Consider the following 11,789-nt stretch of genomic DNA (forward strand, 5'->3'; position numbering starts at 1 on the left):
AGACTGATTTCTTCTAGGAGGACAGATGAATCTAGTGTTCTGTAAGAAAAAAATTACAAAAATCAAACACTCTTCTTGCCTCGAGTGCTGCTGTCAGCACTTACAGAATCACAGAATGTTTGTTTGGAAGGGACCCCTACAGACCATCCAAACTCCCTGCTTACACAGGGCTTCTTAGAGCCAGCTCCCCAGGACCATGTCCAGACAGCTTCTGAAGGTGTCCTTTGACAGAGAGTCCACAAACTCTCTGGGTAACCTACTCCAGTACTCACCCATTCTCACAGCAAAAAAAAGTATCTCCTGATGTTCAGAAGGAACCTACTGTGTTTCAGCTTGTGCCCACTGCCTCTGGTCCTATCACTGGAAAGATCACTATGCCCTCTTTGCACCCTCCCCTCAGGTACTGATGAGATCCTTCTCTTACTGATGAGAAGCTTTCTCTTCTCCAGGCTGAATAGCTCCAGCTCCCACACGGCAGATGCTCCGGTACATGAACTGTCATTGTGGCTATTCCCTGAACTCTGTCCATGTCTCTCTTGCTATCAGGAGTCCAGAACTGGACTAAATACTCAAAGCATGGGTCAGCAGTGCAGAACAGAGGGACAGGATCATTTCCCTTGACCTACTCGTTGCAGTCCTAACACAGCCCAGGAAACCAGCATTCTTTTCACAAGGGCACATTGCTGGCTCACATTCTACTGGGTGTCAGGGACAACCAGAACATTTTCTGCAAAGCTGCCCTCCACCTGGCCAGGTTCCTGTACGGCTGTCTGGGGTTGCACCTCCCAGATGAAGGATTTGGCACTTATCCCTATTGAACTTCATGAAGTTCCTGCCAGCCCATTTCTCCAGTCAAGGTTGCTGTGGACAGCAGCTCAACCCTCTGGTTTATTAGCCACCCCTTCCAGTTTCGTGTCATGAGCAAACTCACTGCAGACAGTCTCTGCCAGAGTGCTCTAATCCAGAACATTAATGAAAATGTTGAACAGGACTGGATCCAGTATTGCCCACTGGGATACATCACCAGTGGTTGGCCTACATTAAGCCAGTTTTCAATTCACCTCACTGCTCATCCAGCCCCTGCTTCCTCAGCTTGTCTGTAAGAACCCCTGTAAAGTGGTCCAATTCCAGCATGAATAGCAACCCACACTACTCCTTTGGTTAGTAAGTAGAGATCAGCCTGTAGAAAACAGAGGTGTCAGATGCCCTCACCACATGCGGGGCTAGAGCCCACTATTCCTACTTCCTGGACAAGCAGCTCTAGTTACTATGCTCATAAGCAACATGTGGGCATTACTACTTTGCAGGTAGCTAGGGTCCATATTTCACATTAGGTTTTCAGATTTGCCTGGAATTTCAGCTCTCCACTGAACCTGTGTCTCAGGATGGCTCCAGGTGGGAGACAAGTACTATCTCCCTAAAACTGGCACACCAGTAGCTTTCAGTCCCAATAAAGTATCTCCTGCTCCCACAGGTTCAGATAATGCCAGGAAGCAGGTGTGCACCAAGCTACTGGACAGAGATCTAAGTGGGATATAGGCAGTATGGATTATACCCCACACTATGGCTTTTTCCACAAAAACTTCTTGGATTTTCTTAAAAAATTAAACTTTACAGTAATCTAAAAGAGAAAAACATGATAAAAACAATGCTTTGAGCTCAGTTTCTGTCAGAAATCAATTAAAATATTATTTTAAGTTTGTCTTGAGAAGCATTTTATAAATTTTGAGGCTATGACAGTAAAAAAACTAGGAGAAAAAAAATGGAAAGAACATGTGGGATACAAAGAAAAATGAGGGAGGAGTTTTTCCAGTGACATACTTCTAGAATACAGCAGTAGCAAGATGTGTTCCATCACAAAATAAAGCCAGTACATAAAGAGAATGTATTACTGCTTATTCATATAGGATGTATGTTTCTGCTCGCAAAGAAGTAAAGATGGATTACACTATTGATGGCAATAAAAAAAAGTATTTGTTCCAGCACAACACCGGAAGCTTTTCTCATTGCCCTTGATTTAATGGCCTTCTCCAGATTTAATTCTATCAAGACTCTTAGTTTTCCTAACTTGATCCCTGGCTGCTCTTTGTACTCCTCCCAGGCTACCTGTTCCTGCTTCTACTCGGTATAGACTTCCTTTTTGTGTTTGAGCTCGTCCAAACAGCCCTCCCAGTGTTCTTGACCAACTTCCTCTTTGTTGGAATGCATCAATCCTTAGCTTGAGAAAGATTTTTATCTTGAGTATCATCCAGCTCTCTTGGGCTCCTCTTCCCTCCAGGCTTTTATCTCATCATATTCTACCAAGCAGGTTCTTGAAGAGGCTGAAGTCTGCTCCTCTGAGTCCAGGATAATGAGCCTACTGTCCTTGCTGCCCTAAGGATCTTGATCAAATTCCAGCATTTCACAGTCATGGAAGTCAAGACTGCCCCTGAGCTTCACCTTCCCACCAGCCCCTCCATGTTGGGGACAACACAGTCCACCATAGCACTTCTCCTCATCAACTCCACTGCCACTTGGAGATGGAAGTAACCACCAACACATTTCAAAAACCTCTTAGATTGCATATGTCTAGCTGTGCTGTCCTTCAGAGAGATGGGGAAGTTGAAGACCCCCATGAACACCAGGGTTTATGAACACAAGGCTCCCCAAATCTGTCTGTAGAGAGTCTCATCTGCTCAGCCTTCCTGGTCAGGTAGCCTGCAGCAGACCTCCACTATGATGTCCCCCTGTCCCTGTCCCCTGTCCCATCACTGGTCTGTCAGCTCCTCACCTGCCCCCAGGTGTGGCAGTGTGCCTCAGGGGAGACAAAGAGTTAACACTGTCCCACCCCAAACCCCTTGTGAAGGGCAGCCCAGGTGCTCTGATTGGGTTTGAGTCCCTGGGGGTTCTCCCTTGGTGTGCTTCTACTGGTCCCTGACCCTGAACTCAACCCTCAGGGGTGGAAACCCTCAAAAGTTCAGTCCCTCAAAAACCCCTGCTCGGGCTCTGTTCGGAGCTCTCTGTTCTGGACCTGAGTTTGTTCCCATGCTGAGTAAATGGTTTCATGAACGGGAGCCCGTCTCAGTTGGTGTTCCATGCTGGTCCCCAGAATCCTGCAGCTTCCTGGACGAGATCCTGAAGTTGCAGACTGCAACACCCAGGCAGAGCTCTGTGCTCACCAGTGGTCACTGGATAAAAGGCAACATCATCTCCTCATCTCCCCTGCCTGTCCTTCATAAAGAACCTGTATTCTTCCATTCCAGCACTCCAGCCGTAGGAATCATCCCACCACATCTCCACTATGCCAAGACCACAGTTTTGCAGGCACATGTGTATCTCTAACTCCTCGTTTATTCCTCATAATAAGAGATAAAGATTCTGCTGATATCTTACACATGTGGATTTGCTATTTTTGAGGGATATGAGACAGAAGAGGCTGCATTTCAACCAAAACAGTTCAGCTGTTTCCAATTTTTTTCCAAATTTTTTATCATACTCCTTTAACTAGTTCCAGTAATCCCATACTTTTTTAGGAACTAATTTGAACTCAGAAGTATTGGCAAATCATGAAAATATTTTTGAATGCTTAAGCTGAAAATACCACATACCATGGCATATCCCACCACAATGGAGCACAGCACTACAGGAACAGGCATAACCAAGCTGGCTGCAATGCCAAGTTAGAAGCCTTTGAAAAATTCTAGTTTCACATGCACACCAGAAACCTTAAACAGTCGAAGATTCCATACACACAGTTGGTGTTCATCATCCTGTAATCATCCTGTACCTTTTTTCTCTCTTCTAGTGCTTCTCTAGTGTTGTCTTTTATAGCAAGGCAGACACCCTGGTTCAAGGAACAGCACAGTGGCCCCCCCCGGCCACTCGGTCCATTACCCACAAGACATCAATGTGATGGATGGCAAAAAATGGTGTTTATTGCTGGAGAATTTGACCTTTTATAACCTAGGGTCACTATGTTACTCCCATCTGCTTTCATCACAGCTAGGTGCTATTGGCTAATTGCAGGGGGCCTTACCATCCTAACGGAGAGGGGGGGTTTACTATCTTTCCATGACATTCCGATATCTTCTGAGCGCCAAAACCTTACTTCTACACTCTAGCCACACAGTAAGTTACTTCCACTTGCCAAAACAGCAGAAAACGAAGGAAAGAAAGTATTTGTACTACATTAGCAAATGTAAGCAACTTGCTACATGATCAGACAAGCATCTGCATTGGTGAAATAGAGGAGAGAACTGGGGAGAGAGACCTCCACAACTTCTCCCAGATGTGAGCTGTTAACTTGGTTCAGTGCCCCTGCTTCCACTTTCTTCAGTAGCAATTAGCAGCTGTTTACTTGGCATGGCAGGTCCTAGCGACTACCTGCCAGAAACCAAGGTAGTGACTCAGAAGGTCACTACCTTGACATGCTGCTCAAATCTTATGTGCTTGTCAGGACACTGCTACATGACACGTGACAAAACAGCTCTTTGGCTGTTTAGTGAAGAGGTTGTACATGTGAAAGTGATGAAAGAACGTGTCTGAGTGAAAATTCACTGTATGAGCATAAGTGTTTCACTAAAAGATGCCTATAAAAGCCAAATTTAAATGACTTAACATATATGAATAGAACTGTCCTCTTCAAGTGATTAAAATATTGATTAATCAAAGCCATGCTTTTCACCATATTATATTTAAGACCATTTCTTAACTGCCCTTCTTCTCCTTTTCAGGACATAAGACATTTTTCCATTCAGATCCAATTTTAATACTGTTTTTAACTACATGAGCTACATGCCTCTCTACACAGTGTAGATGTGACATCTAAAAGATGCAATAGAATAACGAATATGCCACATCTACAAACGTAAAGACAGCATGTCACAGAGTCATTGAATCACAGAATGTTAAGGGTTGGAAGGTACCTTAAAGACCATCTAATCCTAACACTCCCTCCCATGTTCAGCAACACATCCCAGTAGACCAGCTTGCTCAAGGCCTTATCCAACCTAGCCTCAAACACTTCCACGAATAGGGCATCCACAACTTCCCTGAGCAACTTGTTCCAGTGTCTCACCACCCTCATAGTAAAGAATTTCTTCCTAGTATCTAAACTAATTTTCCCCCCTTTCGGTGTGTACCCATTCCTCCTTGCCCTGTCACTCCAGTTCCTGTCAGAGAATCCCTCTCCAGCTTCCCTGTGGGCCCTTCAGATACCACAAGGTGTCTATGAGCTCCCCACACAGCCTCCTCTTCTCCAGGCTGAGCAGCCCCAACTTGCTCAGCCTATCCTCAAAGGGAGGTGCTCCAGTCCCCTCAGCAACCTGCTGGCCCTCCTCTGGACTTGCTCTAACAACTCCTTGTCCTCCTGCTGGGGACCCCAGAGCTGGATGCCGTGCTCCAGGTGGGGTCTCAGCAGAGCAGAGCAGAGGAGCAGAATCCCCTCCCTCAATCTGCTGGCCAATGCTGCTTTGGATGCAGCCCAGGATTTCTTTGGCTTCCTGGGCTGTGATCACTTACTGTGGGCTCATGGTGAGTTTTTCATCAGCCACCACCCCCAAGCCTTCCCCACAGGGCTGCTCTCAATCACTTCTCTGCCCAGCCTGTGGGTGTGGCTGGGATTGTTGCAATGCAGGTGTAGGACCTTGCACTCAGCCTTGCTGAACTCCCTGAGGTTTGCATGGTCCCACCTCTCAATCCAGTCCAGGTCCCTGAGGATGCCATCCCTTCCCTCCTGTGTCGACTGCCCCACCCAGCTCAGTGTCATCAGCAAACTTGCTGAGGGTGCCCTCAATCCCACTGTCCACATCACCGACAAAGGTGTGGAACAGTATCAGCCCCAGGACTGACCCCTGAGGGACACCACTCATCACTGATCTCCATGTGGACACTGAACTGCTGACTACAACTCTGAGTGTGGCCATGCAGCCAGTTCTTTATCTACTGAGTGGTCCATCCATCAAATCCACATCTCTCCAATACAGAGACAAGGATGGCAAGTGGGACAGTGTCAAATTCTTTGCTTAAGTCCAGGTAGCCAATGGGAGCTGCTCTGTCCTTGTCCACCAAAGCTGTAGCCGCATCGCAGAAGACCACCATATTTGTCAGGCATGGTTTGCCCTTAGTAAAGGTAGGTTTGCTATCACCACTGACCTCTTTGTTTTCCAGGTGCCCTAGCAGAAACCTTCCAGGAGAATCTGTTCCATGATCTTGGCACAGAGGAGAGACTGACTGGGGCTTATGCATTGCCTTTCTTTAAAATGGGGGCTATGGTTCCCTTTTTTCAGTCATTTGATAGCCATAATTCTTCAAAAATTATGTATAGTGGCTCAGCAGCTTCTTCTGCCAAATCCCTCAGACCGACAGATGAATCTTATTGGATCCCATGGATTTGCGCACATTCAGGTTCCTTAGATGGTCTCAGACTTGATCCTCTCCCACAGTTGATTTAGGGTCTTCATTCTCCCATTCTCTCTCCGTTTACCTTTCTTGACTTGATTGACATGGCTGGAACACTTGCTGTTGAAGACTTATGCACAGAGGTTGTTGAGAATCTCAGCCATTTCTCTGCCCAGGGTATTCATGTCTCCCACTTCCTTTTGAAGAGGGCCCACACTATCCTTAACCTTTCTCTTCCTTGCAATATATTTATGGACACAAGGTGTGCAGTGCCAAATACAGGGGAACAATCCCTGCCCTGCTCCTGCTGGCCACACTATTGCTGAGCCAGGCCAGGATGCCTGGGCACAGCCTGGCTCATGTTCAGCTGCTGCCACCAGCACCCCCAGCTCCTTTCAGCCACTCTGCCCCAGCCTGTGGGGGCTGTGACCCAAGGGCAGGACCCAGCACTTGGCCTTGTTGAACCTCAAACCACTGGCCTCAGTCCTTCAAACTGTCCAGACCCCTCCTGCCCTTCAGCAGATCAATTCCTGCCCAACTTGGTTTCACCTGCAAACTGACTGAGGGTGCCCTTGATCCCCTTGTGAGGATCAGCAGTGAAGACACTGAACAGGATGGGGCCCAAGAGAAACCTCATTAGCAACCAGCTGCCAACTGGATGTGGCACCACTCAGCACTATTCTTTGTTCTTGTGATCTTCAACAATTTTTAACATTTTTGCTGGAACATGACAGGGAAGTCTTTCCTACAAAGTCTGGCACTCTTCTAAACAACTATGAAGGAAGAAAGATGGTGAATAGACACTCCTTTTATTTAGTCTTTACTATCCATTGCTACAGCTCTCCCATGATGGCTGCCACATGGAGAGACAGACCTTGTCCTATCCACAGCCAGCAAACACGGAAAGCCAGGAGCCTAAGCCTCCACTCTTGCCCCTTGGGCCACCCAACCACGAGGTTCTGCAAAATGCACCTGGAAAAGCAATAACCATCTGTTTTCAGAACTCCAAGATTCAAATCCATTTGCACTTAGGGAAATCCTAGAGGGAAAGAGGACATTTCAGGAAAATTATTCAAATATTTACTTTTTGGTAATAGGGTGCACCAGATTCATGATTGGTTGCATCAAAGGTGAGTATCAGTGAGCATCCTAAGAGGAAAATGGAGGGTTTTCTACATTGGTCAAGAGAAGACAATAACACATAAACTTAATGGAAGAAGCAGTAAATTTGGGGGACAGATAATGTTTTTTTCAACTCTTAAACCCCTATGACTTATGCCCATGCACTGGAAAAAATGACAGACACTGTGATCAAAGATGCTGGGCACACTGATTTCACAATTCACAGTCTTTAACTGAGCTTAAAATAGTCAGTTGAACCTCAGAGCAGGATGAATAGGACTTGAAACACCTTTAAATAGTTGTTATGTGCATTTTTTTCTATAAAATAAACCTTTATGTATTTTAAATTATGATGGCCTAGCAGAAAACTTAATGATATCATAATCTACTAACACCACTTAAAGTAAATTAATTCAAACAATGCATATCTATTCAGAAAACTACTAAGCTTACAGACATATCTGAAGGAGCCACATGGTGAGGCTCTCAAAATGCTGCATCAACTGTTGACCACAGAAACTTGTTCTAAAAGCACCATAACGTAAAAAAAACCCCAAAACTAAAAAAACACACCAAAAAAAAACAAAAACAAAAAATAAACCCCTCACCATCATGTCAAACAACTTGTTAATTTAAAAACTTCAAACCAACTGGAAACTGAAAAAGCAGGAAAGGCATTTTTCCTCTTTCAGTCTCTAAATAGCAAATCTAGTCACAAAAGGATAAGATACTTTTGTTCTAAAATCATGAAGGACATCGGGACCAGGAAAAGTCAGTTCTGCTAATAACTGCTGATAACAGTTATTCTGCTTAATATACCCTGGAGTTACAGATGCAAAACATGTTTTGGAAAGTTGTTGTTTTTTTTTTCCTCATAAAGCACTACACTAAATATTTGTACATTATAATATAAAATGCTGCTACATTGGAATTTAAATCAAATTTTTAACCACATAAGCTTGATACTAATAGGAAAAAAAAAGAATATGTCATTCTTCTCTGAACAAGCATAACAAAGAAGTCTCTATATAAATCTTAAAGTATAAAATGCTCAGATAGATAAAAAAAGCTGCAAAACAGATATTCTTTTACTAACTCATGTATTGTACCTCATAAAAGAAATTGTATTTTTACAGAAAAAGCTTAAAGTTACAAATGCAAAACAAGATTTACTTTATCTTTACATATGGGTCACACAGTGACATCCAATTTGCTAATGCTCACTAAAGGAAAGGTCAGGTCATCAGTATCACTAGAACTAAATTTTGGGTATATTACCAGACATAATGCTGCTTTCAGGCATTGTCCTCCCCTGTTCTTTTTTCACTGACAAAGGAAAAACAGACGAGTTATGGTTTAAAGAGAGTTCCTATACAGGTCTGTTGCTGGAGCAAGCCTCCTTCTTTGGCTCATTGTCTGAGTGACTACAAAGTCTATCTGGGCTGCACAGGTCTACTTTGAGAGATGATTTTGCACCAGATGATTCAGCAAGTAAGACATTATTAGACAATGTCTGCCTTTGTGCCCTTTTGTGTTGATGGAGAACAAGCTGTCTTTTGTGTGGCAAGCAGCTAGGAGGGCAAAATGGATGGGCAGGGTAGGAGGATCCATACACTGAACTCTAAAGAAACTTACAACTCTCACTGAAAAGCCAGATCAAAATCTTTTATATTTGTCAGATTAAAGCGGCTTCAATCTTAAGTGTCTTCAATCTGTATTGTACAGAATACACATCTGTCAGAAAATCAGAAGGAAGATTCTCTCTACTATTTCAGAGCATTAGTTCACCTTCTCTAGTCTCGCCTTTCAAACTAAGACTGGAACTAGATGTACAACACACATCTACTTAAATAATGTTAACAAAACATGTTTTGGAAGAAAGCAAATTCGTTTCTGGACTGTTATGGAATCAGCTACAGCCCCAAAATGCAAAATATAGTTATAATCCCTGTATTACCCAGTGCTGCAAGTAGAACATGTAACACAGTGCAGGTAATACCATGCTCCACAGACAATAAAATAAGCACAAAACTTCACTTGCATACTTTCTTCACACTCAAAAAAGATTACCACAACCCTGAAACTTATCTGTACATGTAATATACTAAATGTCTGAAAAAGATATTTAATCATGTATTTTAGAAAACATTATGAACTCAGACTCATTGCAGCACCATAACGCTGCTGCTTCAGATCAACCCATAAAGGTTATATATCCTGCTTTTCTTTACCATCTATGCTGCAAACTTTACTAACAATACTTTTGGATCTTAATCAAAACTGCAAGGCAGAACATGGCATGGTAGTGAGAAATCAGGCTCCAAACTCTACTAAACACATTTACGTTTTGACATCTCTTAGTATGGCATTTTTTGAATGGAAAATGCCCCCTACAAACACCAAATCATGCAAAATTTCCCCAGGTTTAAATGATAATTATGGAAAAATCAGTATCTTTAATCTTCAATACTGCAACCTCTATAATATAAGCCCAAAGCTTCTTTCTCCCTTTTTATCCCTTTTGAGACTTGTTTAGCTATTGACTAGCCTCTGACAGAAAAATCTGACCACTCTATTCTTTTGCCCAATACACAAAGCTTCCTTCATGCATGAAAACATTTTCTTGCTCAATTTCTTAATTCACAGATGGAGTCTAGAAGTTTGATTTCAACTATTTTAAACAGAATCATTTTGGTTCAAGACAATCAAGTGCAACCATTAACCCAGCACTGCCAATTCCACTGCTAACCCATGTTCCCAAATGCCACATCGACATGCCTTTTAAATACCCCCAGGGACGATGACTCCATCATTTTCCCAGGCAGCCTGTTCCAGTGCTTGACAACTTTTTCTGGCAAGAAAGTTTTCCTAACATCTAATCTAAACCTTTTGTGGTGCAACTTGCAGCAATTTCCTTATCCACTGCTTATAACCTGGGAGAAGACACCGACCCTCATCTCACCACCTCCTTTCAGGCAGTTGTAGAGGTGATAAGGTCTCCCCAAGTCTGCTTTCCTCCAGGCTAAACACCCCCAGCTCCCTCAGCTGCTCCTCACAGACCCTCCACTCCTCCACAAAGACAAGTCAAGCACTCCATTACAGGTGAGAAGGCAAGTGACACTTCTGCAATTTAAGCATGAGTGCATGAAGATGGTACTGATGATGGATATGGAGACAAATACATTACAAAAATATTTTTCCTCAAAAGGCAAAAATTGCAAGCATTGAAGAAACCTGGGGCCCATGCATTTAAGTCTGATACGTCACTCTAAGAAAATCTGAGTGAATTCAAAATAAGCAGAGAAAAATTAAGCAAGAGTTTTTCCTTCCTTTGATAATTACATACAATGCAAACATTTTGAGAGCTTACTCTTAACCATTACACACAGACAAGGAAAACCACTGCCAAGCAGCTGTATCACATTCTTTACAAAATGAGACGAATGCAACAAGCTAAACAGAAAGTTTCGATTCTTACTATGTCATGGACTTGAAAGAAAGAAACCAAAAGGATCTCTTTGGCCCGAAGAGACACAGAAGCATATCCTGCCCCAAGTCTGGGATGAACGCATGGACAGATGCAAGCGAGCTTCACTGCTAGAGATCCACGCAAGTAACAGTCCGGGGAAGAGTTTCACACTCTGCCACGTTTCATATGAATGAAAATTAGCAGAGAGACCTCTTCTGAAAACGTCTTTTTCACTTACCTCAGCTGCAAGAACGGGCGTTTGGTTTAACAGGGGCCTTTGCCTCCCCGCGACGGCGAAGGGACGGACAAAATAGGAAGTTGCCGGCTGAGCACAAGGAACGCTTTTTCCTGCAATTCTTCAGGGCAGGACCCCCAGGCCGGGCGCTGGGACTAGCGGTGCCGGGCTCGGGCTGCCGCCCCGCACGGCCCCGCGGGCAGATCTCCGCCCTGCCGGAGCCCCGACAGCCGCCCGTGCCCCGAGCCGCGCCGCCGGCCCTCCGCAGCCCCCCGCCACCACAGCTCCGCCCGGGCGGGGCGGGGCGGGGACGGCGCTCTCCCCAAGGGCGGTAATCAGGCGGGCGGCCGTGGTGCGGGGGAGTGAAGTCAAGAGCGTCTTCAAATCGCTGAAACACGCGCAGAGAAACAAACGCGTTGGGGAACAGCCACCGCCGAGGAGCACTCAGGAGTACATCATTTAGGGCACGGGCCGGGGAATAAATCAAGTGTGATCCCCTTTAAAACTAACAAATGTATTCCACTTAATGGCTTGGAAGAAGACTGCAGTCATCACCAACATAATAAGGAATAACGGGACTGAAAA

The 11,789-nt window shown here is 44.4% G+C and overlaps 1 protein-coding gene across 1 annotated transcript in view; it reads right to left on the reverse strand.

Moving 5' to 3' along the window:
- Nucleotides 1-11,471, reverse strand: part of IL31RA (interleukin 31 receptor A) — a 35,584-nt gene extending 24,113 nt beyond the window's left edge. Inside the window, exon 1 of the mRNA XM_058827433.1 lies at nt 11,208-11,471. The gene's annotated coding sequence lies outside the window, so the exon portion shown is untranslated. The remainder of the gene's footprint in view (nt 1-11,207) is intronic.
- Nucleotides 11,472-11,789: the final 318 nt, after the last annotated feature.

The sequence above is a fragment of the Poecile atricapillus genome, chromosome Z, assembly GCF_030490865.1.
Source record: "Poecile atricapillus isolate bPoeAtr1 chromosome Z, bPoeAtr1.hap1, whole genome shotgun sequence".
Taxonomy (NCBI): domain Eukaryota; kingdom Metazoa; phylum Chordata; class Aves; order Passeriformes; family Paridae; genus Poecile; species Poecile atricapillus.